This window comes from Oncorhynchus tshawytscha, linkage group LG09, assembly GCF_018296145.1.
Source record: "Oncorhynchus tshawytscha isolate Ot180627B linkage group LG09, Otsh_v2.0, whole genome shotgun sequence".
NCBI lineage: Eukaryota > Metazoa > Chordata > Actinopteri > Salmoniformes > Salmonidae > Oncorhynchus > Oncorhynchus tshawytscha.
The window spans coordinates 13,069,056-13,094,635 of NC_056437.1; the positions used below are offsets into that span (position 1 = coordinate 13,069,056).

Below are 25,580 nucleotides of genomic sequence, written 5' to 3' on the forward strand. Positions count from 1 at the left end.
AAACGCAATGAAACGCAATGTGTCAACGCAATGAAACGCAATGTGTCAACGCAATGAAACGCAATGTGTCAACGCAATGAAACGCAATGTGTCAACGCAATGAAACGCAATGTGTCAACGCAATGTGTCAACGCAATGTGTCAACGCAATGAAACACAATGAAACGCAATGAAACGCAATGTGTCAACGCAATGAAACGCAATGTGTCAACGCAATGAAACGCAATGTGTCAACGCAATGAAACGCAATGTGTCAACGCAATGAAACGCAATGTGTCAACGCAATGTGTCAACACAATGTGTCAACGCAATGTGTCAACGCAATGAAACGCAATGTGTCAACGCAATGAAACGCAATGTGTCAACGCAATGAAACGCAATGTGTCAACGCAATGAAACGCAATGTGTCAACGCAATGAAACGCAATGTGTCAACGCAATGAAACGCAATGAAACACAATGAAACGCAATGTGTCAACGCAATGTGTCAACGCAATGTGTCAACACAATGAAACGCAATGTGTCAACGCAATGTGTCAACGCAATGAAACGCAATGAAACACAATGAAACGCAATGTGTCAACACAATGAAACGCAATGTGTCAACGCAATGAAACGCAACGTGTCAACGCAATGTGTCAACGCAATGAAACGCAATGAAACACAATGAAACGCAATGTGTCAACACAATGAAACGCAATGAAACGCAATGTGTCAACACAATGAAACACAATGTGTCAACACAATGAAACGCAATGTGTCAACGCAATGTGGCACTTATTTCCCTATTGAACACATCACACAATGAATGTAGCCTCCTCTACAGTACAACGGTGATTCTGGAAGCATGGTATACACACTGTTTTAGTCTAAATTAGATACCTAGTTTCTCAACATTTTGGTCACAATTGTTTCCAATGTATCATATCTAGGCTATTTCTTTACCCACATGTGTCCTTAAAAAGGGTCAAAGTGCAATACAAGGCCAGAATGACTATTTTAGGAAACTTGACTGTAGTGTAATCTATTAGGTCTCCTTGCTTTGCAGTGTAATCAAGGTTTCTTCAGGACATTGATCTAGTCACAATTAACATATCTACTGTTTGTAATGAGAGTCCTGCTAGAGACTGACCAATCAATGCCAACGTAGCAGCAGCTCTACGAGCCTTTTAGCTGATACAGCACACACCTTTAAAGTCCCTTTTCATCATCTAGTAAGTAGCTTTGCTAGACTACACTATAGAAATAGCCTAGATGTACATTCAACATGGCCGCCGGCCTGGCCCACCTGTCACGAAACATTGACTTGAGTGAGAATGACCCTTCTGGAAATGAATATTTCTATGACCTCACACCAAGTTAGCATTCTGAGATTCTAAGATAGATTCTATCTCCCTCTGTGCCGTTTATGAATGGAACATATTCCAATCATGTGAGTAATCTTAATGGGGGAATCAGCAGTGTGGTGTTAATAGGATCTAGTTATGTTGATATGCATTCTGTAGACAGCCAGGGCTATTCCTGTTTGAGCCATGTTGACAAGTCATATAAGACTAGTTAATACTCTAGTCTGCACACACAGAAACCTGACGTTGCATTTATGCGGCAGAAGCCAGTCAGAAGACTGGTCAATCTTTTACTAATTCATAAACTTCCCATTGCTCAGATCCCATGTAAAAAGCTGTGGAAGCAGTTTGTAGTGATCCTGCTTGTGTTGCTATTGAATTAAAACCATACAAAGCTGCTTGTGGTTCTCAGTGTTAACAGTGCTTCTACCAGACTCCTCTGTGTGCTTCATAAAGCTCTGTTTTGAAATGCCCACACCCCAGGCAGACTCTCTCTATTTCTCTTTCTCGCTCTCTCTCTTTCTCTCTCTTTCTCTCTCTTTCTCTCTCTTTCTCTTTCTCGCTCTCTCTCACTCTTTCTCTCTCGCTCTTTCTCTATTTCTCTTTCTCTATTTCTCTCTCTTTCTCTCTTTCTCTATTTCTCTCTCTCCTCTAATTCTTTCTGTCCTCTGTTTTTCTCTCTACTTCTCTCTCTACTTCTCTCTCTCTCTATTTCTCTCTATTTCTCTCTCTCTAATTCTTTCTGTCCTCTGTTTTTCTCTCTACTTCTCTCTCTCTCTCTCTCTCTCTCTCTCTCTCTCTCTCTCTCTCTCAATCTCTCTCTCTCTCTCAATCTCTCTCTCTCTCTCTCAATCTCTCTCTCTCTCTCAATCTCTCTCTCTCTCAATCTCTCTCTCCCCCTTCTCTCGCGCTCACTCTCAATTCAAAGGGCTTTATTGGCATGGGAAACATGTTTATATTGTGAAATAGACAATAAACAAAAGTGAAATAAACCATTAAAAAAATATATATTTACAACAGTGTTTGTTTTTCACTGGTTTCCCTTTTCGTATGGCAACAGGTGATGCATCTTTCCTCTGATGGCACACTGGTATTTCACCCAATAGATATGGGAGTTTATCAAATTTGATTTGTTTTTGAATTCTTTGTGAATCTGAGGGAAATATCTGTCTCTAATATGCTCATACATCTGGCATGAGGTTAGGAAGTACAGCTCAGTTTCCACCTCATTTTGTGGGCAGTGTGCACATAGCCTGTCTTCTCTTGAGAGCCATGTCTTCCTACGGAGGCCTTTCTCAATAGCAAGGCTATGCTCACTGAGTCTGTACAAAGTCGAAGATTTCCTTAAGTTTGGGTCAGTCACAGTGGTCAGGTATTCTGCCACTGTGTACTTTCTTTTTTTTGGTAAATTTGTCTCCGTTTCAAGTAATTATCTTTTGTTTTCTCATGATTTGGTTGGGTCTAATTGTGTTGCTGTCCTGGGGCGGTGTGTTTGTTTGTGAACAGAGCCCCAGGACCAGCTTGCTCAGGGGACTCTTCTCCAGGTTCATCTCTCTGTAGGTGATGGTTTTGTTATGAAAGGTTTGGGAATCGCTTCCTTTTAGGTGGTTATAGAATTGAACAGCTCTTTTCTGGATTTTGATAATTAGCAGGATTTGGCCTAATTTGCTCTCTGTCTCTCTCTGCCTGTCTCTCTCTCTCTCTGCCTCTCTCTCTCTCCTTTCTCTCCTTCTGTCAGTGTGTCTCTCTCTGTCTCTCTCTCTCCTCTCTCTCCTTCTCTGTCTGTCTGTCTGTCTGTGTGTCTGTGTCTGTGTCTGTCTCTCCTCTGTCTCTCTCTCTCCCCTTCTCTCTCAAATTCAAGTTCAAACTGCTTTATTGGCATGTACAACATTTAAATAATAACAATAAAATGTTAACAGTCAATAGTAGAAATATAATAAATATAAACATTTAAACATGTAAAATGAAACTTTAACTAACTTATAACTAAATAACAGTCATCTTCACCATTACATCATTACCACTACCACCATCACTACCACTACCACCATCACTACTACTACCACTACCACCATCACTACCACTACCACCACCACTACCACTACCACTACCACCATCACTACTACTACCACTACCACCATCACTACTACTACCACTACCACCATCACTACTACTACCACTACCACCATCACTACTACTACCACCATCATCACTACTACTACCACTACCACCATCATTACTACTACCACCATCATTACTACTACCACCATACCACCATCATTACTACTACCACTACCACCATCATTACTACTACCACTACCACCATCATTACTACTACCACTACCACCATCATTACTACTACCACTACCACCATCATTACTACTACCACTACCACCATCATTACTACTACCACTACCACCATCATTACTACTACCACTACCACCATCATTACTACTACCACTACCATCATCATTACTACTACCACCATCATTACTACTACCACTACCACCATCATTACTACTACCACTACCATCATCATTACTACTACCACCATCATTACTACTACCTACCACTACCACCATCATTACTACTACCACTACTACCACCATCATTACTACGACCACTACCATCATCATTACTACTACCACTACCACCATCACTACCACTACTACCACTACCACCATCACTACCACTACCACCATCATCATACTACTACCACTACCATCATCATTACACTACCACCATCATTACTACTACCACTACCATCATCATTACTACGACCACTACCATCATCATTACTACTACCACTACCATCATCATTACTACGACCACTACCATCATCATTACTCATTACTACCACTACCACCATCATTACTACTACCACTACCACCATCATTACTACTACCACTACCACTATCATTACTACGACCACTACCATCATCATTACTACTACCACTACCATCATCATTACTACTACCACTACCACCATCATTACTACTACCACTACCACCATCATTACTACTACCACTACCACCATCATTACTACTACCACTACCACCATCATTACTACTACCACTACTATCATCATTACTACTACCACTACTATCATCATTACTACTACCACTACCACCATCATCATTACTACTACCATCATTACTACTACCACTACCACCATCATTACTACTACCACTACCACCATCATTACTACTACCACTACCACCATCATTACTACTACCACTACCACTACCATCATTACTACTACCACTACCACATTACTACTACCATCATTCATTACTACTACTACCACTACCGCCATCATTACTACTACCACTACCGCCATCATTACTACTACCACTACCAGCATCATTACTACTACCACTACCTCTACCAGCATCATTACTACTACCACTACCATTACTACTACCACTACCATTATCATTACTACTACCACTACCACTATCATTACTACCACCATCATTACCACTACCACCATCATTACTACTACCACTACCACCATCATTACTACTACCACCATCATTACTACTACCACCATCATTACCACTACCATCATCATTACTACTACCACCATCATCACCTACCACTACCATCATCATTACTACTACCACATTACTACTACCATCACTACTACTACCACTCTACCAGCATCATTACTACTACCACTACCACCATCATTACTACTACCACTACCGCCATCATTACTACTACCACTACCGCCATCATTACTACTACCACTACCGCCGTCATTACTACTACCTCTACCAGCATCATTACTACTACTACTACCTCTACCAGCATCATTACTACTACCACTACCATTACTACTACCACTACCATTATCATTACTACTACCACTACCACTATCATTGCTACTACCATTATCATTGCTACTACCGCTACCATTATCATTGCTACTACCACTACCACTATCATTACTACTACCATTATCATTACTACTACCACCATCATTACCACTACCACATCATTACTACTACCACTACCATCATCATTACTACTACCACTACCATCATCATTACTACTACCACTACCATCATCATTACTACTACTACTACTACTACCTCTACCAGCATCATTACTACTACCACTACCACCATCATTACTACTACAACTACCATAATCATCATTATTACTACCACCATCATTACTACTACCACCATCATTACTACTACCACCATCATTACTACTACCACCATCATTACTACTACCACCATCATTCCTACTACCACTACCATTATCATTACTACTACCTCTATCATTACTACTACCACTACCACCGTCATTACCACTACCAGTACCATTATCATTACTACTACCACTACCATCATCATTACTACTACCACTACCATCATTACTACTACTACTACTACTACTACCACTACCACCATCATTACTACTACTACTACTACCACTACCACCATCATTACTACTACTACCACTACCACCATCATTGCTATTACTACTACCACTACCATCATCATTACTACTACTACTACCACCATCATCATCATTACCACTACCACCATCATTACTACTACTGCTACCAGCATCATTACTACTACCGCTACCAGCATCATAACTACTACCACTACCACCATCATTACTACTACCACTACCACCATCATTACTACTACCACTACCACCATCATTACTACTACCACTACCACCATCATTACTACTACCACTACCACCATCATTACTACTACCACTACCACCATCATTACTACTACCACTACCACCATCATTACTACTACCACTACCACCATCATTACCACTACCACCATCATTACCACTACCACCATCATTACCACTACCACCATCATTACCACTACCACCATCATTACCACTACCACCATCATTACCACCATCATTACTACTACCGCCATCATTACTACTACCACTACCGCCATCATTACTACTACCACTACCGCCGTCATTACTACTACCACTACCGCCATCATTACTACTACCACTACCGCCGTCATTACTACTACCACTACCGCCGTCATTACTACTACCACTACCGCCATCCTTACTACTACCACTACCGCCATCATTACTACTACCACTACCGCCATCATTACTACTACCACTACCGCCATCATTACTACTACCACTACCGCCATCATTACTACTACCACTACCGCCATCATTACTACTACCACTACCGCCATCATTACTACTACCACTACCGCCATCATTACTACTACCACCATCATTACTACTTACTACTACCGCCATCATTACTACTACCACTACCGCCATCATTACTACTACCACTACCGCCATCATTACTACTACCACTACCATCATTACTACTACCGCCATCATTACTACTACCACTACCGCCATCATTACTACTACCACTACCGCCATCATTACTACTACCACTACCACTACATCATCATTACTACTACCACTACCGCCATCATTACTACTACCACTACCGCCGTCATTACTACTACCACTACCGCCGTCATTACTACTACCACTACTATCATCATTACTACTACCACCATCATTACTACTACCACTACCGCCATCATTACTACTACCACTACCGCCATCATTACTACTACCACTACCGCCATCATTACTACTACCACTACCGCCATCATTACTACTACCACTACCGCCGTCATTACTACTACCACTACCGCCATCATTACTACTACCACTACCGCCATCATTACTACTACCATTATCATTACTACTACCACTACCAGCATCATTACTACTACCACTACCGCCATCATTACTACTACCACTACCGCCGTCATTACTACTACCACTACCGCCATCATTACTACTACCACTACCGCCATCATTACTACTACCATTATCATTACTACTACCTCTACCAGCATCATTACTACTACCACCATCATTACCACTACCTCTACCACCATCATTACTACTACCTCTACCATCATTATTATTACTACAACTACCATCATCATTACCACCACCACTACCATCATCATTACTACTACCACTACCATCATCATTACTACTATCTCTACCAGCATCATTACTACTACCACTACCACCATCATCACTACTACTACTACTACCATCATCATTACTACCACCATCATCACTACTACTACTACTACCATCATCATTACTACTACCATCATCATTACTACTACAACTACCATCATCATTACCACTACAACTACCATCATCATTACCACCACCACTACCATCATCATTACTACTACCACTACCATCATCATTACTACTACCACTACCATCATCATTACTACTACCACTACCACCATCATTACTACTACCACCATCATTACTACTACCACTACCATCATCATTACCACTACAACTACCATCATCATTACCACTACCACTACCATCATCATTACCACTACCACTACCATCATCATTACTACTACCACTACCATCATCATTACCACTACCATCATCATTACCACTACAACTACCATTATCATTACGCCTACTACCATTATCATTACTACTACTACTACCATTATCATTACTACTACTACTGCCATTATCATTACTACTACCACTGCCATCATCATTACTACTACCACTACCATCATCATTACCACTACCATCATCATGACCACTACCATCATCACTACTACTAACCATATCACTACTATTTGGAATTATAAACAACAATAATAATATAAATAACAATAGTAGTAATAATAATAAAAGGAATAGTAAGTAAGTTACTGTTTACTATGCAGATGTTATTATTCAGTGTCCCTCAGGCTATGGCAGGTAAATACATATTTGGCTGCAAGAAGAGCCATTGCTCCTTCGCCCATGAGTATTTCTCTTTTCCTCTGGTTTAATAAGTTATAATTTGGAAAACATAGTCGTCTCAGTGAATAATATTTATCACAGTAAAGGAGAAAGTGCATCTCTGTTTCTATCTCCCATGTTGTGCAGTGACCACACACAATCTCCTCTTTGGGTAGCCATGTTTTTTTTAAATGTCTGACAGTTTCTATTGCCAATCGGTGGTCACTCAGCCTGTACTTGGTAAGGATCTGTCTCTCTCTGTCAGCCTGTACTTGGTAAGGATCTGTCTCGGTCTCTGTCAGCCTGTACTTGGTAAGGATCTGTCAGCCTGTACTTGGTAAGGATCTGTCTCGGTCTCTGTCAGCCTGTACTTGGTAAGGATCTGTCTCTCTCTCTGTCAGCCTGTACTTGGTAAGGATCTGTCTCGGTCTCTGTCAGCCTGTACTTGGTAAGGATCTGTCAGCCTGTACTTGGTAAGGATCTGTCAGCCTGTACTTGGTAAGGATCTGTCAGCCTGTACTTGGTAAGGATCTGTCAGCCTGTACTTGGTAAGGATCTGTCTCTGTCAGCCTGTACTTGGTAAGGATCTGTCTCTGCTTCGTATCTCTGACAGAGTAGAAATAATCAGCCAATTCATATTCTCTGTTTAGGGACAGATAGAAATTTAGTCGGCTTTGGGATTTGTTTCGTTTTTCCAATGTTGTAAATGTGAGTCTATTGATTGGTTCATGATTTAATTTATTGTAATTGTTTCTTTTGAAGCAGTGCTGGTGTCAGCTTGGTTGGTGAGGTCCAACACCAGCTGAGAGGGCGCGTGTAAACATGAACTCTGAGAGTCGGGATGCAACTACAGGGAGTGTTTAATAAAGAAACGGTACATAAAACAAGAAACGCAAACAACGCCCCGACATGACAGTCAATAACACCTGAGGAAAGAACCAAACGCCCCGACATGACAGTCAATAACACCTGAGGAAAGAACCAAACAACGCCCGACATGACAGTCAATAACACCTGAGGAAAGAACCAAACAACGCCCCGACATGACAGTCAATAACACCTGAGGAAAGAACCAAACACACCGACATGACAGTCAATAACACCTGAGGAAAGAACCAAACAACGCCCCGACATGACAGTCAATAACACCTGAGGAAAGAACCAAACGCCCCGACATGACAGTCAATAACACCTGAGGAAAGAACCAAACAACGCCCGACATGACAGTCAATAACACCTGAGGAAAGAACCAAACAACGCCCCGACATGACAGTCAATAACACCTGAGGAAAGAACCAAACACACCGACATGACAGTCAATAACACCTGAGGAAAGAACCAAACGCACCCACATGACAGTCAATAACACCTGAGGAAAGAACCAAACGCCCCGACATGACAGTCAATAACACCTGAGGAAAGAACCAAACACACCCACATGACAGTCAATAACACCTGAGGAAAGAACCAAACACACCGACATGACAGTCAATAACACCTGAGGAAAGAACCAAACACACCGACATGACAGTCAATAACACCTGAGGAAAGAACCAAACAACGCCCCGACATGACAGTCAATAACACCTGAGGAAAGAACCAAACACACCCACATGACAGTCAATAACACCTGAGGAAAGAACCAAGGGGTGTGACAGATTTTGGGGAGGTAATCAAGGAGGTGATGGAGTCCAGGTGAGTGTCATGAGGGGCAGGTGGGTGGGATAATCAGCCACCTGGTGACCTAGAGGCCGGAGAGGGAGAACACGTGACCTCTCGTTTCTGGGCTCAGCTCCTGGGTTTGAAGTGCTTTAAATTGCAGACTTGAATTTAGATGTGGCCAAAATGTTGATCATGTTTTCTGTATTTTCATTAACACTGGAAAGCGGCCCAGTTCTGCCCGACACGCATTAGTTGGTGTATTTCTCTGGACTTGTAGAATTTTCAGACAGAATTATGCTTGTAGGGTTTCAATTGAATGTTTGTCCCACATTTTAAAGTCCAGTTTATTGAGTGGCCCCCAAACCTCACTTCTATACTCACTTCTCTCTCTCTCTCCATCACACCGCCCCATACTTTCTCTTTTCAGCACACCGACCCATACTTTCTCTTTTCAGCACACCGACCCATACTTTCTCTTTTCAGCACACCGACCCATACTTTCTCTTTTCAGCACACCGACCCATACTTTCTCTTTTCAGCACACCGACCCATACTTTCTCTTTTCAGCACACCGACCCATACTTTCTCTTTTCAGCACACCGACCCATACTTTCTCTTTTCAGCACACCGACCCATACTTTCTCTTTTCAGCACACCGACCCATACTTTCTCTTTTCCATGGTTAGAGGATGATGGTGTGTGATAAACGCAGCAGTAAATGATATGCAAATTAATTCATCCTACATTGTAAAGATGCCACTGACTGGTTCTGCCTTGTTCATCATCAAACTATTGACTGACTGACCGACCGACCCACCCACCCACCCACCCACCCACCCACCCACCCACCCACCCACCCACCCACCGGCTGACTGACTGACTGACCGACTGACTGACCCACTGGCTGACTGACCGACCCACTGGCTGACTGACCGACCCACTGGCTGACTGACCGACCCACTGGCTGACTGACCGACCCACTGGCTGACTGACCGACCCACTGGCTGACTGACCGACCCACTGGCTGACTGACCGACCCACTGGCTGACTGACCGACCCACTGGCTGACTGACCGACCCACTGGCTGACCGACCGACTGACCGACCCACTGGCTGACCGACCGACTGACCGACCCACTGGCTGACCGACCGACTGACCGACCGACTGACCCCCACTGGCTGACCGACCCACTGGCCGACTGACCCACTGGCCGACCGACCCACTGGCCGACCGACCCACTGGCCGACCGACCCACTGGCCGACTGACCCACTGGCTGACTGACCCACTGGCCGACTGACCCACTGGCCGACTGACCGACTGACCCACCCACTGGCTGACTGACCGACTGACCCACCCACTGGCTGACTGACCGACTGACCCACCCACTGGCTGACTGACCGACTGACCCACCCACTGGCTGACTGACCGACTGACCCACCCACTGGCTGACTGACCCACCCACTGGCTGACTGACCGACTGACCCACCCACTGGCTGACTGACCGACTGACCCACCCACTGGCTGACTGACCGACTGACCCACCCACTGGCTGACTGACCGACTGACCCACCCACTGACTGACTGACCCACTGGCTGACTGACCCACCCACTGGCTGACTGACCGACCCACTGGCTGACTGACCGACCCACTGGCTGACCGACCGACTGACCGACCCACTGGCTGACCGACCGACTGACCGACCCACTGGCTGACCGACCCACTGGCTGACCGACCGACTGGCCGACTGACCCACTGGCCGACTGACCCACTGGCCGACTGACCCACTGGCCGACTGACCCACTGGCCGACTGACCCACTGGCCGACTGACCCACTGGCCGACCGACCCACTGGCCGACTGACTGACTGACTGGCCGACTGACCCACTGGCCGACTGACCGACTGACCCACCCACTGGCTGACTGACCGACTGACCCACCCACTGGCTGACTGACCGACTGACCCACCCACTGGCTGACTGACCCACCCACTGGCTGACTGACCGACTGACCCACCCACTGGCTGACTGACCGACTGACCCACCCACTGGCTGACTGACCCACCCACTGGCTGACTGACCGACTGACCCACCCACTGGCTGACTGACTGACTGACCCACCCACTGACTGACTGACCCACTGGCTGACTGACCGACCCACTGGCTGACTGACCCACCCACTGGCTGACTGACCGACCCACTGGCTGACTGACCGACCCACTGGCTGACTGACCGACCCACTGGCTGACTGACCGACTGACCGACCCACTGGCTGACCGACCGACTGACCGACCCACTGGCTGACCGACCGACTGACCGACCCACTGGCTGACTGACTGACCCACTGGCTGACTGACTGACCCACTGGCTGACTGACCGACCCGCTGGCTGACTGACCGACCCGCTGACTGACTGACCGACCCGCTGGCTGACTGACCGACTGACCGACCCACTGGCTGACCGACCGACTGGCCGACCCACTGGCTGACCGACCGACTGACCCCCACTGGCTGACCCGACCGACTGACCGACCCACTGGCTGACCGACCGACTGGCCGACCCACTGACCCACTGGCCGACCGACCCACTGGCCGACTGACCCACTGGCCGACCGACCCACTGGCCGACTGACTGACTGGCCGACTCACCCACTGGCCGACTGACCCACTGGCTGACTGACCCACCCACTGGCTGACTGACTGACCCACTGACTGACTGGCCCACTGGCTGACTGACTGACTGACTGACTGACTGGCCCGCTGAATGACAGGAGAAGGGAGTGTGGAGGAGTGGAGTGGTTGCAAAGAGGTGGGGAGGAGGAGTGGTGGAGAGGAGTGGTGGTGTAGAGGGCAGTAAAATAAATGAAGACCTAAACCCTGGTTGGCACATTGCTGGTTATCATGGTTGTCAGTTAACGTGTGACTGAACCCCCTCATGCTGGACTGCAGTGGACATGAGAATGATTAGAAGTTGTGGGTGTGTGTGTGTGGGTGGTTGGGTGGGTTTGTGGGTGTGTGTTGGTGGGTGGGTGGAGCTTACAGACCAGAGCGATTACGGGGCAACGCTGCCTGTTCTGCTCTTGTCTGCTGTCCTCCGGTGCTGATGTAGACTCCACACAGCAGAGGCAGAGTGGCCCACTGGTGTGTCACCACAGTGACGTTTTTCTCAAAGGCCTTGCGGTGCCGGAGTTCTCGCTCTGTCAACTAAATGACATGAATGAGTCATTTTGATTATTGGTTGGAATAGGCTATTATAATAGTATTATATACAACACAATGGAAGGTGTTGATGACTGAACTTTGACCTCTTTGTGTTTCCAGGTAGAGATTCTCCACACATCCTGAGACTATTCCTGTGACCCTGGGCTGCAGAGGGACAGGAGGACAGTGTAGCACAAGGTAATGATCACGTGACAGGGTCACTATGCTTCCCTGACTACTGTAACTAGGCTAGTAACACAGTATGCTGGATAACCCCATTGGGACCTACAGTCCGCTGGTCTTGGACAGGATCGGTGTTACATGGAGATGAACTGAATGTCTTTCACCAATGGAAATGGGCTTCTTGTCATTTTTTATATTCTACACTGAACAAAAATATGAACAAAACATTCAACAATTTCAAAGATTTTACTAAGTTACAGTTAATATAAGGAAATCAGTCTATTGAAATAAATTCATTAGGTCCTAATCTATGGATTTCACATGACTGGGAATACAGATATGCATCTGTTGGTCACAGATACTTTTAAAAAAAGGTAGGGACGTGGATCAGGAAACCAGTCAGTATCTGGTGTGACCACCATTTACCTCATGCATCGCGACACATCTCCTTTGGATAGAGTTGATCAGGCTGTTGATTATGGCCTGGGGCTGTGCATTACCATGCTTAAACATGAGATGATGGCGGTGGATTAAATTGTGTTCATTGTCAGTAGCTTATGCCTGCCCATCCCATAACGCCACTGTTCACAACGTTGGCATCAGCAAACCGCTCGCCCACACGATGGGACGCATCCACAAAGAGCACCAGTGGAGAGCACCAGTGGGGAGCACCAGTGGGGAGCACCAGTGGGGAGCACCAGTGGGGAGCACCAGTGGGGAGCACCAGTGGGGAGCACCAGTGGGGAGCACCAGTGGGGAGCACCAGTGGGGAGCACCAGTGGAGAGCACCAGTGGAGAGCACCAGTGGAGAGCACCAGTGGAGAGCACCAGTGGAGAGCACCAGTGGAGAGCACTAGTGGAGAGCACTAGTGGAGAGCACCAGTGTGCCATCAAAGGTGATAATTTGTCCACTGAAGTCAGTTACGACGCTGAACTGCAGTCAGGTTAAGACCCTGGTGAATATGACAAGCACACAGATGAGCTTCACTGAGACGGTGTCTGACAGCTGGTGCTGAAATTATTCAGTTGTGCAAACCCACAGTTTCATCAGCTGTCTGGGTGGCTGGTCTCAGACGATCCCGCAGGTGAAGAAGCCGGATGTGGAGGTCCTGGGCTGGCGTGGTTACATGTGGTCTGTGGTTGTGACGTCTGTTAGATGTATTGCCATATTCTTTAAAATGACACTGGAGGCAGCTTTTGGTACAGAAATTAACATTCCATTTTCTGGCAACAGCTCTGGTGGACATTCCTGCAGTCAGCATGCCAATTGCACACTCCTTCAAAACTTGAGACATCTGTGGTATTGTGTTATGTGACAAAACTGCACATTTTAGAGTGGCCTTTTATTGTCCCCATCACAAGTTGCACCTGTGTAATGATCATGCGGTTTAATCAGCCTCTTCATATGCCACACCTGTCACGTAGATGGATTATCTTGGCAAAGAAGAAATGCTCACTAACAGGGATGTAAACTAATTTGTGCAAAACATTTTGAGAGAAGGCAGACCGGGAGACCGTAAGGAGGGGTGAGGGAAACCAGGAGGGAGTCCCCTCAGTGAGGTGCATAATGCTGGGGGCTGGGAACACCGAGTGTCTCACTGTTAGTCATGCGAAAAACAAGCAGCACCCCTGTGTGTGTGTGTGTGTGTGTGTGTGTGTGTGTGTGTGTGTGTGTGTGTGTGTGTGTGTGTGCTCTCATGTTCTACCTCTGACTCAGCAGCAAGGCCACTGACCTTTCTGACCCGACCAGTCACCCACATTCAAGTCACATATACATACACACACACCCACATTCAAGTCACACACACACTGAGTGGATCAAACATGTGTGTATATGTGTGGTCCTTAATTGACCATATTAGATGACTTTATTATTTTAGTCTACAAGAAAATTAGACTACTGATTTAGCCCTAACATAACACACACCCATTTTTTAATTTGTTTGTTATTTAGGAGATCCTCTTATCCAGAGCAGTTTCCTGCAGTGAGAGCATACATTTTCATTCGTACTTGTCCCCTGTGGGCATTGAACCCACAACCCTGGCATTGCAAGTGCTATGCTCTACCAACTGAGCCACACGGGGCCCATTAGTCACGTTCATGAGAAGTAGCCCACAATGCATTATGTTTTAACATAGCCTTCTGTCGTCTCCCAATAAGGATGCAGTTTCCATATTAAATGGTACACCGGTCTGTGACATGTTTATGCTTCTCAGGAACAAATGAGTTTTGTTCTCCATCGTTAGTGTTTACCAAGCAGTGTGTCAGTCAGTCAGAGCACCAGCCTTTGAGTGTGTCTGCTGCAGATAACCTAGCAGTTAACCGAAGGTCGCTGGTTTGAATCCCGCCACCAAAATCTGTCTGTGCCCTTGAGCAAGCTGTTTAACCCTAATTGCGCCTGTCTGCTAAAATGTGTAAATGTCTCTGTCTTGTACAGCAGCCGAAGAAAAGTTTGAAGACCTGAGTGTGGTAGGTAATAATGTGTAACTAAGTATTACACTTTGATAAGATAACAGCATGGGATCCATTTTGGATATCTCTGAGCTTTGGGCTGCACCTCAAATGACACTCCAATCACACTATGTAGGGAGATTTTGACCAGACCCCATAGGGTCTCAATAGACCTGATAGGGCCCTGGTCAATAGACCCCATAGGGCCCTGGTCAATAGACCCCATAGGGCCCTGGTCAATAGACCCCATAGGGCCCTGGTCAATAGACACCATAGAGCCCTGGTCAATAGACACCATAGGGCCCTGGTCAATAGACACCATAGGGCCCTGGTCAATAGACACCATAGGGCCCTGGTCAATAGGGCCCTGGTCAATAGACACCATAGGGACCTGGTCAATAGACCCCATAGGGCCCTGGTCAATAGACCCCATAGGGACCTGGTCAATAGACCCCATAGGGCCCTGGTCAATAGACCCCATAGGGACCTGGTCAATAGACCCCATAGTGTTGCTGCACAGCTATTTTCAGGTCTCTCCAGAGCTGTATTTATTTATTTAATCCCTTTTAGAATCCCTTTTAATCCATTTTAGAATAAGGCTGTAATGTTACAAAATGTGGTTCAAGTCGAGGGGTCTGAATACTTTCCGAAGGCACTGTATATAGTGAACGATAGAATTCAGTTTGAGTCGTCAGGCAACTGAACAGGTGCTGCTCATGATTTAAGGCCATCTTCTGGCAAAAGGTAGAGCTGAAGCACAGAGAATGGTCCTGCTAGGTTCAAATAGTATTTGTTCTCTTTCAAATACTTTGAACGTTTGCTTGAGCCTGCCTCGAGACGGAGTGCCACATGGGCAGGGTTTGCGCTTTTGGGACTATTCCATTGTTTCCGTTGTGCCAGAGCCAATCAAGCACAGCTAAAGTATTTAAAAGAAAATAAATAGGGCCTCGTATTTGAACCTTGGTCTCCCTCAGCCAGGACAGAGCTAAAGCAGAGGGAAGATAGACCAGACTCTGTCTAGCTCTCTGTCTCCGTCTAGCTCTCTCTGTCTCTGTCTAGCTCTCTCTGTCTCTGTCTAGCTCTCTCTGTCTCTCTGTCTAGCTCTCTCTGTCTCTCTCTCTGTCTAGCTCTCTCTGTCTAGCTCTCTCTGTCTAGCTCTCTCTGTCTAGCTCTCTCTGTCTAGCTCTCTCTGTCTCTCTCTCTCTGTCTAGCTCTCTCTGTCTAGCTCTCTCTGTCTAGCTCTCTCTGTCTAGCTCTCTCTGTCTCTCTCTCTGTCTAGCTCTCTCTGTCTAGCTCTCTCTGTCTCTCTCTCTCTCTCTGTCTCTCTCTCTGTCTAGCTCTCTCTTCTCTCTCTTCTAGCTCTCTCTGTCTCTCTCTCTGTCTAGCTCTTTCTGCCTCTGTCTAGCTCTCTTTGTCTCTGTCTCTGCTCTAAGCTCTTTGTCTCTGTCTCTGAGCTCTCTTTGTCTCTGTCTGAGCTCTCTTTGTCTCTGTCTGTAAGCTCTTTTGTCTCTATCTAAGCTCTCTTTGTCTCTGTCTAAGCTCTTTGTCTCTATCTAAGCTCTCTTTGTCTCTGTCTAGCTCTCTTTATCTCTGTCTAGCTCTCTTTGTCTCTGTCTAAGCTCTTTGTCTCTATCTAAGCTCTCTTTGTCTCTGTCTAGCTCTCTCTGTCTAGCTCTCTTTCTCTAGCTAAGCTCTCTTTATCTCTGTCTAGCTCTCTCTGTCTAGCTCTCTCTGTCTCTGTCTAGCTCTCTCTGTCTCTGTCTAGCTCTCTCTGTCTCTGTCTAGCTCTCTGTCTAGCTCTCTCTGTCTAGCTCTCTCTCTCTGTCTAGCTCTCTCTCTCTGTCTAGCTCTCTCTCCGTCTAGTCTCCGTCTAGCTCTCTCTCTCTCCGTCTAGCTCTCTCTCTCTCCGTCTAGCTCTCTCTCTCTCCGTCTAGCTCTCTCTCTCTCCGTCTAGCTCTCTCTGTCTCCGTCTAGCTCTCTCTTTCTCCTTCTAGCTCTCTCTGTCTCCGTCTAGCTCTTTCTGCCTCTGTCTAGCTCTCTTTGTCTCTGTCTAAGCTCTCTTTGTCTCTGTCTGAGCTCTCTTTGTCTCTGTCTGAGCTCTCTTTGTCTCTGTCTAAGCTCTCTTTGTCTCTATCTAAGCTCTCTTTATCTCTGTCTGAGCTCTCTCTGTCTAAGCTCTCTTTGTCTCTATCTAAGCTCTCTTTATCTCTGTCTACCTCTCTCTTTCTCTAGCTCTCTCTGTCTAACTCTCTCTGTCTCCGTCTAGCGCTCTCTGTCTCCGTCTAGCGCTCTCTGTCTCCGTCTAGCTCTCTCTGTCTCCGTCTAGCGCTCTCTGTCTCCGTCTAGCGCTCTCTGTCTCCGTCTAGCGCTCTCTGTCTCCGTCTAGCGCTCTCTGTCTCCGTCTAGCGCTCTCTGTCTCCGTCTAGCGCTCTCTGTCTCCGTCTAGCTCTCTCTGTCTCCGTCTAGCGCTCTCTGTGTCTCCTCTCTGTCTCCGCTAGCTCTCTCTGTCTCCGTCTAGCTCTCTCTGTCTCCGTCTAGCTCTCTCTGTCTCCGTCTAGCTCTCTCTGTCTCCGTCTAGCTCTCTCTGTCTCCGTCTAGCTCTCTCTGTCTCCGTCTAGCTCTCTCTTTCTCTCCTAGCTCTCTCTGTCTCGCTCTCTCTGTCTCTGTCTCTCTCTGTCTCTGCTCTCTCTTTGTCTCTGTCTAAGCTCTCTCTGTCTCTGCTCTCTCTGTCTCTGCTCTCTCTGTCTCTATCTCTCTCTGTCTCTCTCTCTCTGTCTCTCTCTGTCTCTGTCTAGCTCTCTTTATCTGTCTACGCTCTCTCTGTCTCTAGCTCTCTCTGTCTAGCTCTCTCTGTCTAGCCCTCTCTGTCTGTCTAGCTCTCTCTGTCTCCGCTCTCTCTGTCTAGCTCTCTCTGTCTAGCTCTCTCTGTCTAGCTCTCTGTCTGTCTCTCTCTCCGTCTAGCTCTCTCTGTCTAGCTCTCTCTCCGTCTAGCTCTCTCTGTCTCTGTCTAGCTCTCTCTGTCTCTGTCTAGCTCTCTCTGTCTCTCTCTCTGTCTCTGTCTAGCTCTCTCTGTCTCTGTCTCTGCTCTCTCTCTCTCTGTCTAGCTCTCTCTGTCTAGCCCTCTCTGTCTAGCTCTCTCTGTCTAGCTCTCTCTGTCTAGCTCTCTCTGTCTAGCTCTCTCTGTCTAGCTCTCTCTGTCTAGCTCTCTCTGTCTCTCTGTCTCTCTCTCTGTCTCGCTCTCTCTGTCTCGCTCTCTCTGTCTCGCTCTCTCTGTCTCGCTCTCTCTGTCTAGCTCTCTCTGTCTCTGTCTAGCTCTCTCTGTCTCTGTCTAGCTCTCTCTGTCTAGCTCTCTCTGTCTCTGTCTAGCTCTCTTTGTCTAGCTCTCTTTGTCTAGCTCTCTTTGTCTAGCTCTTTCTGCCTCTGTCTAGCTCTTTCTGCCTCTGTCTAGCTCTTTCTGCCTCTGTCTAGCTCTTTCTGCCTCTGTCTAGCTCTTTCTGCCTCTGTCTAGCTCTGCGTATCTCTGTTTAGCTGTCTTTGTCTCTAGCTGTCTTTGTCTATCTCTGTTTAGCTGTCTTTGTCTATCTCTGTTTAGCTGTCTTTGTCTATCTCTGTTTAGCTGTCTTTGTCTGTCTCTGTTTACATGTCTTTGTCTGTCTCTGTCTACATGTCTTTGTCTATCTCTGTCTACATGTCTTTGTCTATCTCTGTCTACATGTCTTTGTCTCTAGATGTCTTTGTCTCTCTAGCTGTCTTTGTCTCTATCTAGCTGCTCCTGATGTGTTGCAGATGTGGCAGCAGTGTTTGTGTGGCAGCCAGGGTTTTCATCCTAACACGGCTGTGATTTATAGACCAGGACACAGAGCAATGCTTTCAACCATTGGGACAACGTAAACAACAGTGTGGTGTGTGTAGACCGGGGTGTGCTGGCCTGCTTGGTTGGTTAGTCTGTGTCTGACCTGAGGTTTGGCTCCCTACCTCAGAGTTGGCTGGCTGGATTCTTGCTCCTTGGTCAGCTCTGTTGCCCAGGCTCGCTTTCATCTGGCCACTGTGTCAGCCACAGACTGAATTCTATTAGTTAGTTACAGAGTGAACTCTATTAGTTAGTTACAGACTGAACTCAGTTAGTTACAGACTGAACTCTATTAGTTAGTTACAGACTGAACTCTGTTAGTTAGTTACAGACTGAATATTAGTTAGTTACAGACTGAACTCTGTTAGTTAGTTACAGACTGAACTCAGTTAGTTACAGACTGAACTGGCAGACTGTTAGTTACAGACTGAACTCAGTTAGTTACAGACTGAACTCAGTTAGTTACAGACTGAACTCTGTTAGTTAGTTACAGACTGAACTCAGTTAGTTACAGACTGAACTCAGTTAGTTACAGACTGAACTCAGTTAGTTACAGACTGAACTCAGTTAGTTACAGACTGAACTCAGTTAGTTACAGACTGAACTCAGTTAGTTACAGACTGAACTCAGTTAGTTACAGACTGAACTCAGTTAGTTACAGACTGAACTCAGTTAGTTACAGACTGAACTCAGTTAGTTACAGACTGAACTCAGTTAGTTACAGACTGAACTCAGTTAGTTACAGACTGAACTCAGTTAGTTACAGACTGAACTCTATTAGTTAGTTACAGACTGAACTCTATTAGTTAGTTAGACTGAACTCTATTAGTTAGTTACAGAGTGAACTCTATTAGTTAGTTACAGACTGAACTCAGTTAGTTACAGACTGAACTCTATTAGTTAGTTACAGACTGAACTCTGTTAGTTAGTTACAGACTGAATATTAGTTAGTTACAGACTGAACTCTGTTAGTTAGTTACAGACTGAACTCTGTTAGTTAGTTACAGACTGAACTCTGTTAGTTAGTTACAGACTGAACTCAGTTAGTTACAGACTGAACTCAGTTAGTTACAGACTGAACTCAGTTAGTTACAGACTGAACTCTATTAGTTAGTTACAGACTGAACTCAGTTAGTTACAGACTGAACTCTATTAGTTAGTTACAGACTGAACTCTATTAGTTAGTTACAGACTGAACTCTATTAGTTAGTTACAGACTGAACTCAGTTAGTTACAGACTGAACTCAGTTAGTTACAGACTGAACTCAGTTAGTTACAGACTGAACTCTATTAGTTAGTTACAGACTGAACTCTATTAGTTAGTTACAGACTGAACTCTATTAGTTAGTTACAGATTGAACTCTATTAGTTAGTTACAGATTGAGCTCTATTAGTTAGTTACAGATATGGAATTGTCTGATGTTTGATAAATATTACACAGTAGTGCTGTGGTCCAGTAGCTCTGCCTCAGTTTGCTGGTTCCCTTTGGTGTCTGTTATGTTTATTGATGACGATGTTTTGATCACCAACAATCAACATCTGTGCTCCTTGTGCTTAAGTACAACTTGGAGTGCGCTGTTGGACATCGTGTGTGTGTGTGTGTGTGTGTGTGTGTGTGTGTGTGTGTGTATGTGTGTGTGCATCTAATTGAATGCTCATGGTGTTTTGGGAATGACTAAAAACTTGCACCACCTTCCTTTACCAGCACATAACTTCCCAGTCTTTTCTTGTCATGATCAGTTGGTTTTCTGGCAGCTTGCTACCGTTTTGGCGTTCAACTCTGAGTTGAGTTTCCGCTCATTCCTTTGAGCCGTCTGTCTGCCTCTCTTTCTCTCTCGCCTCATGATGAAGCAATGACTTTGGCAGTGGGTTGTTTCTGCCTCTTCCCGTCAGTCTCTCTTTTCGTCAGTCTCTCTTTTCGTCAGTCTCTCTTTTCGTCAGTCTCTCTTTTCGTCAGTCTCTCTTCCCGTCAGTCTCTCTTCCCGTCAGTCTCTCTTCCCGTCAGTCTCTCTTTTCGTCAGTCTCTCTTTTCGTCAGTCTCTCTTTTCGTCAGTCTCTCTTTTCGTCAGTCTCTCTTTTCGTCAGTCTCTCTTTTCGTCAGTCTCTCTTTTCGTCAGTCTCTCTTCCCGTCAGTCTCTCTTCCCGTCCGTCTCTCTTCTCGTCAGTCTCTCTTCCCGTCAGTCTCTCACCCTCCAGGTAGCAGCACCCTATTCCCTGCAAAGTGCACTATTTTAACCAGATCCCTATGGGCCCTAGTGCACTTAATAGTGAATAGGGTGCCATTTGAGAGGCCTTGCTGTATGGGTTAATGTTGATATTATTCAGATATTCATGGATGAAACATCAGAGCTCAGCTCCCTCTTACAGCTCCACAATATCCCATAATTGTCACGGCAGATTTCCTCCTCTTCCTCTGAAGAGGTGTAGCAAGGATTGGATCAATATGCAGCGTGGTAGGTGTCCATGGTTTTTAATAAGAGAAACTGAACATGAACACAAATACAAAATAATAAAGTGAATTGGCAACGAAACAGTCCCGTGTGGCACAAACACTGACACAGGAAACAATCACCCACAAAATACCCAAAGAATATGGCTGCCTACATATGGTTCCCAATCAGAGACAACGATAAACACCTGCCTCTAATTGAGAACCAATCTAGGCAACCATAGACATACAATTACCTAGAAAGGACACAACCCCATAAACTTACAAAAACCCCTAGACCAGACAAAACACATAAATCCCCCATGTCACACCCTGACCTAACCAAAACAATAAAGAAAACAAAGATAACCAAGGCCAGGGCGTGACAATAATACCTGACGTGACCTGTGTGTGTGGACATTAACATTGCATTGAAAGCACAATCACTAGCCTTATCTCAGACTCCGATCGTTAAGCTTGCTTTGTCACAGTTTTCCACCGACTCAATTTAAAATATTAATTGGTCAGTTTGAATGGAGCCTAGGTCAATTATCTACTTGTAAGACGATACTCTTCCAGTCTCTATCCTCTCGTCCTTTTTTCCGATGGATCGGGTGTCCGTCCGTAGGTTGCTAGTTGCTTTGCCATATGTGTCCTGTATGTTGCTCCTTTGTGACGCCTCAGCTGTCACGGAGAAGGACTATTCATGCTTGAAGACTTTGTCTCCTCCCAGCTGGCTTTATTAAGGTAATACAACCTGTATTCTACAGCTCCCTGGAGAAGATTGTTACACCCTAGGTGGTTCACTACGTTTTCCTACAGCGAACACACGTAGCTGTTCTGTTTAGAACACAGCCTTTACACAATTACTGTTGTTGTTTAGGCAATCCAAAAAAACAGTCCATTATAAATTGTATTCTGGGTCAGGTGGGCATCATTTAAAAGATAAGCAGGTGTTGGTGTGCGTAGAATGGAGTCAGGACTGCATTCAGATGCGTGGTCCGCGTCAAATCTTCTCCACAACTGGGCTGGCCAATCAGATTTCAGACGGCATGTCCTTATATGATACAAAAGTGAACTACGGTTTTGGCTTTGCTCTTGAAGAAAGAATGGAGAATACCTTCCTTGAATTTTATTATGTATTGTGTTTTTATGTTTTATGTACTTTTGTCTTTTAAGTACATGACCAAATGAATTTGTACCTGGTGAGATGATAAAGTTGATCTTATCCATCTATGTGAGCAGGACTGCCCCGAGAGGCCAGCAGCACCTCAATTACAGCCTAGTCGCAGCAGATACTTTTGTTACAGAAGAATTTGAGAATGTCTTTCGGTCTATGACAAACAACATATCTAATACAACACTACACAAATGTTATGACGTGTGCCTTCCTTAGATATTCTATGTGACCTGACTTGTACTGCGAGGTCGGGGCGTATCAAATGCATGTTAACAACCCTCTGCTATCACAAAGCAGCACATCAGGTTTCACTAGGTTTGTGTGTGATGCTTCAGACAGGGAGTGGTAGGTGGTAGGAGTGTGTGTGTGATGCTTCAGACAGGGAGTGGTAGGTGGTAGGAGTGTGTGTGTGATGCTTCAGACAGGGAGTGGTAGGAGGAGGAGTGTGTGTGTGTGTGTGTGATGCTTCAGACAGGGAGTGGTAGGAGGAGGAGTGTGTGTGTGTGATGCTTCAGACAGGGAGTGGTAGGAGGAGGAGTGTGTGTGTGTGTGTGATGCTTCAGACAGGGAGTGGTAGGAGGAGGAGGAGTGTGTGTGTGTGATGCTTCAGACAGGGAGTGGTAGGAGGAGGAGGAGTGTGTGTGATGCTTCAGGCAGGGAGTGGTAGGAGGAGGAGTGTGTGATGCTTCAGACAGGGAATGGTAGGTGGAGGAGGAGTGTGTGTGTGATGCTTCAGACAGGGAATGGTAGGAGGAGGAGTGTGTGATGCTTCAGGCAGGGAATGGTAGGAGGAGTGTGTGTGATGCTTCAGACGGGAGTGGTAGGAGGAGTGTGTGTGATGCTTCAGACAGGAAATGGTAGGTGGTAGGAGGAGTGTGTGTGTGATGCTTCAGACAGGGAATGGTAGGAGGAGTGTGTGATGCTTCAGACAGGGAATGGTAGGAGGAGTGACACGGAGTGGTAGGAGGAGGAGTGTGTGATGCTTCAGACAGGGAATGGTAGGTGGTAGGAGGAGTGTGTGTGATGCTTCAGACAGGGAATGGTAGGTGGTAGGAGGAGTGTGTGATGCTTCAGACAGGGAATGGTAGGTGGTAGGAGGAGTGTGTGATGCTTCAGACAGGGAGTGGTAGGAGGAGTGTGTTAAATGCTTGAAGTGTTAACGGATGACAATTGTCTCCACAGCAGTCAGTGTAGCTGTTCTAGTGTTTAGCCAGAGCAATCTATGAACACTGTTTTTAATACTTACCTACTGCCCTTAGCTTACACTACACTAACACCTGCTGGACACAATCACCTTTCCCATTCATCTCTCTTCTTCACTTCCTTTTCAATCTCTTTTCTGTCCCACCATTTTGCAGTGAGGAATATGAAGTGAGGAAAGAATATGTAGTGAGGAATATGTAGTGAGGAATATGTAGTGAGGAATATGTAGTGAGGAATATGTAGTGAGGAATATGTAGTGAGGAATATGTAGTGAGGAATGTGTGTGTGTGTGTGTGGTGTGTGAGAGAGAGAGTGTGTCACATCCACACTCTCTCTTAGGTCAGCTCCCTGAACGGTAGCCTGGTTAAAAATTCAGGACATTGCTGAGGCTTGCCCTCTTTCTGCAAGCACACACACACTCTTAACATAACATAATATCCTCTTCAGCCAGTTGGTATCTCTGCAGTCCTGGATTGTGACAGTGGGTGTTACTGAACCCCTGAGGAGCTGCTCTGGGAGGTAGGGAGGGATGGAGGGAGAGAGAGAGGGAGTGAGGGAGAGACCAAAATGCCCTTCTCTTTCACAGCGGTAGGGTATATTCATCTCTCCTCATCTCTCAGAAGCCGCCCGCATCAACTGGAAAGAATGCTTGTTCTGCTGTGCGTGTTGCTATCCCTTTTGGTACATAAACACACCTTTGTCTACACTCCCCCAAGGCCCTTCTCTTAGTCATTCAGCTGAGAGATGAAGATCAGACTGGGGCTGAACCTATCTGAGTTTGAGAGAGAGAGAGAGTATACTGTAGCCATTGTTCAGTCCGTAGGATTCTACCACACTGGCACGGCAACACTGTAATGGTTTGGCTGGAAGAAACTCTATTTTTTTTCCCTGTTTGAACAAAAAATATAAGAAGCAGTGATTATTTTCTTCCAACACTCCCAGGAGGAAAAAAAGGTCTCAAGAAGGAGATAATCTGGTGTTAAAAGTGTTGCTGGAGGATACTATGTATCTCTCCCCCTGGGTTACCTCGGCCCAGAAAGGTTTGGGATGCGGTGTTGCTGGAGGATACTATGTATCTCTCCCCCTGGGTTAGCTCGGCCCAGAAAGGTTTGGGATGCGGTGGTGCTGGAGGATACTATGTATCTCTCCCCCTGGGTTAGCTCGGCCCAGAAAGGTTTGGGATGCGGTGGTGCTGGAGGATACTATGTATCTCTCCCCCTGGGTTAGCTCGGCCCAGAAAGGTTTGGGATGC

At 45.9% G+C, this 25,580-nt stretch overlaps 1 protein-coding gene across 9 annotated transcripts in view; it reads left to right on the forward strand.

Moving 5' to 3' along the window:
• Window positions 1-25,580, forward strand: part of strbp (spermatid perinuclear RNA binding protein) — a 179,900-nt gene that overhangs the window by 45,816 nt on the left and 108,504 nt on the right. For 8 of the 9 annotated variants that reach the window (XM_042326550.1, XM_042326554.1, XM_042326548.1 and 5 more), the window contains exon 2: window positions 13,153-13,230. The exons of the other annotated variant lie outside the window; for it this stretch is intronic. The gene's annotated coding sequence lies outside the window, so the exon portion shown is untranslated. The remainder of the gene's footprint in view (window positions 1-13,152; window positions 13,231-25,580) is intronic. 9 annotated transcript variants of the gene reach the window in all.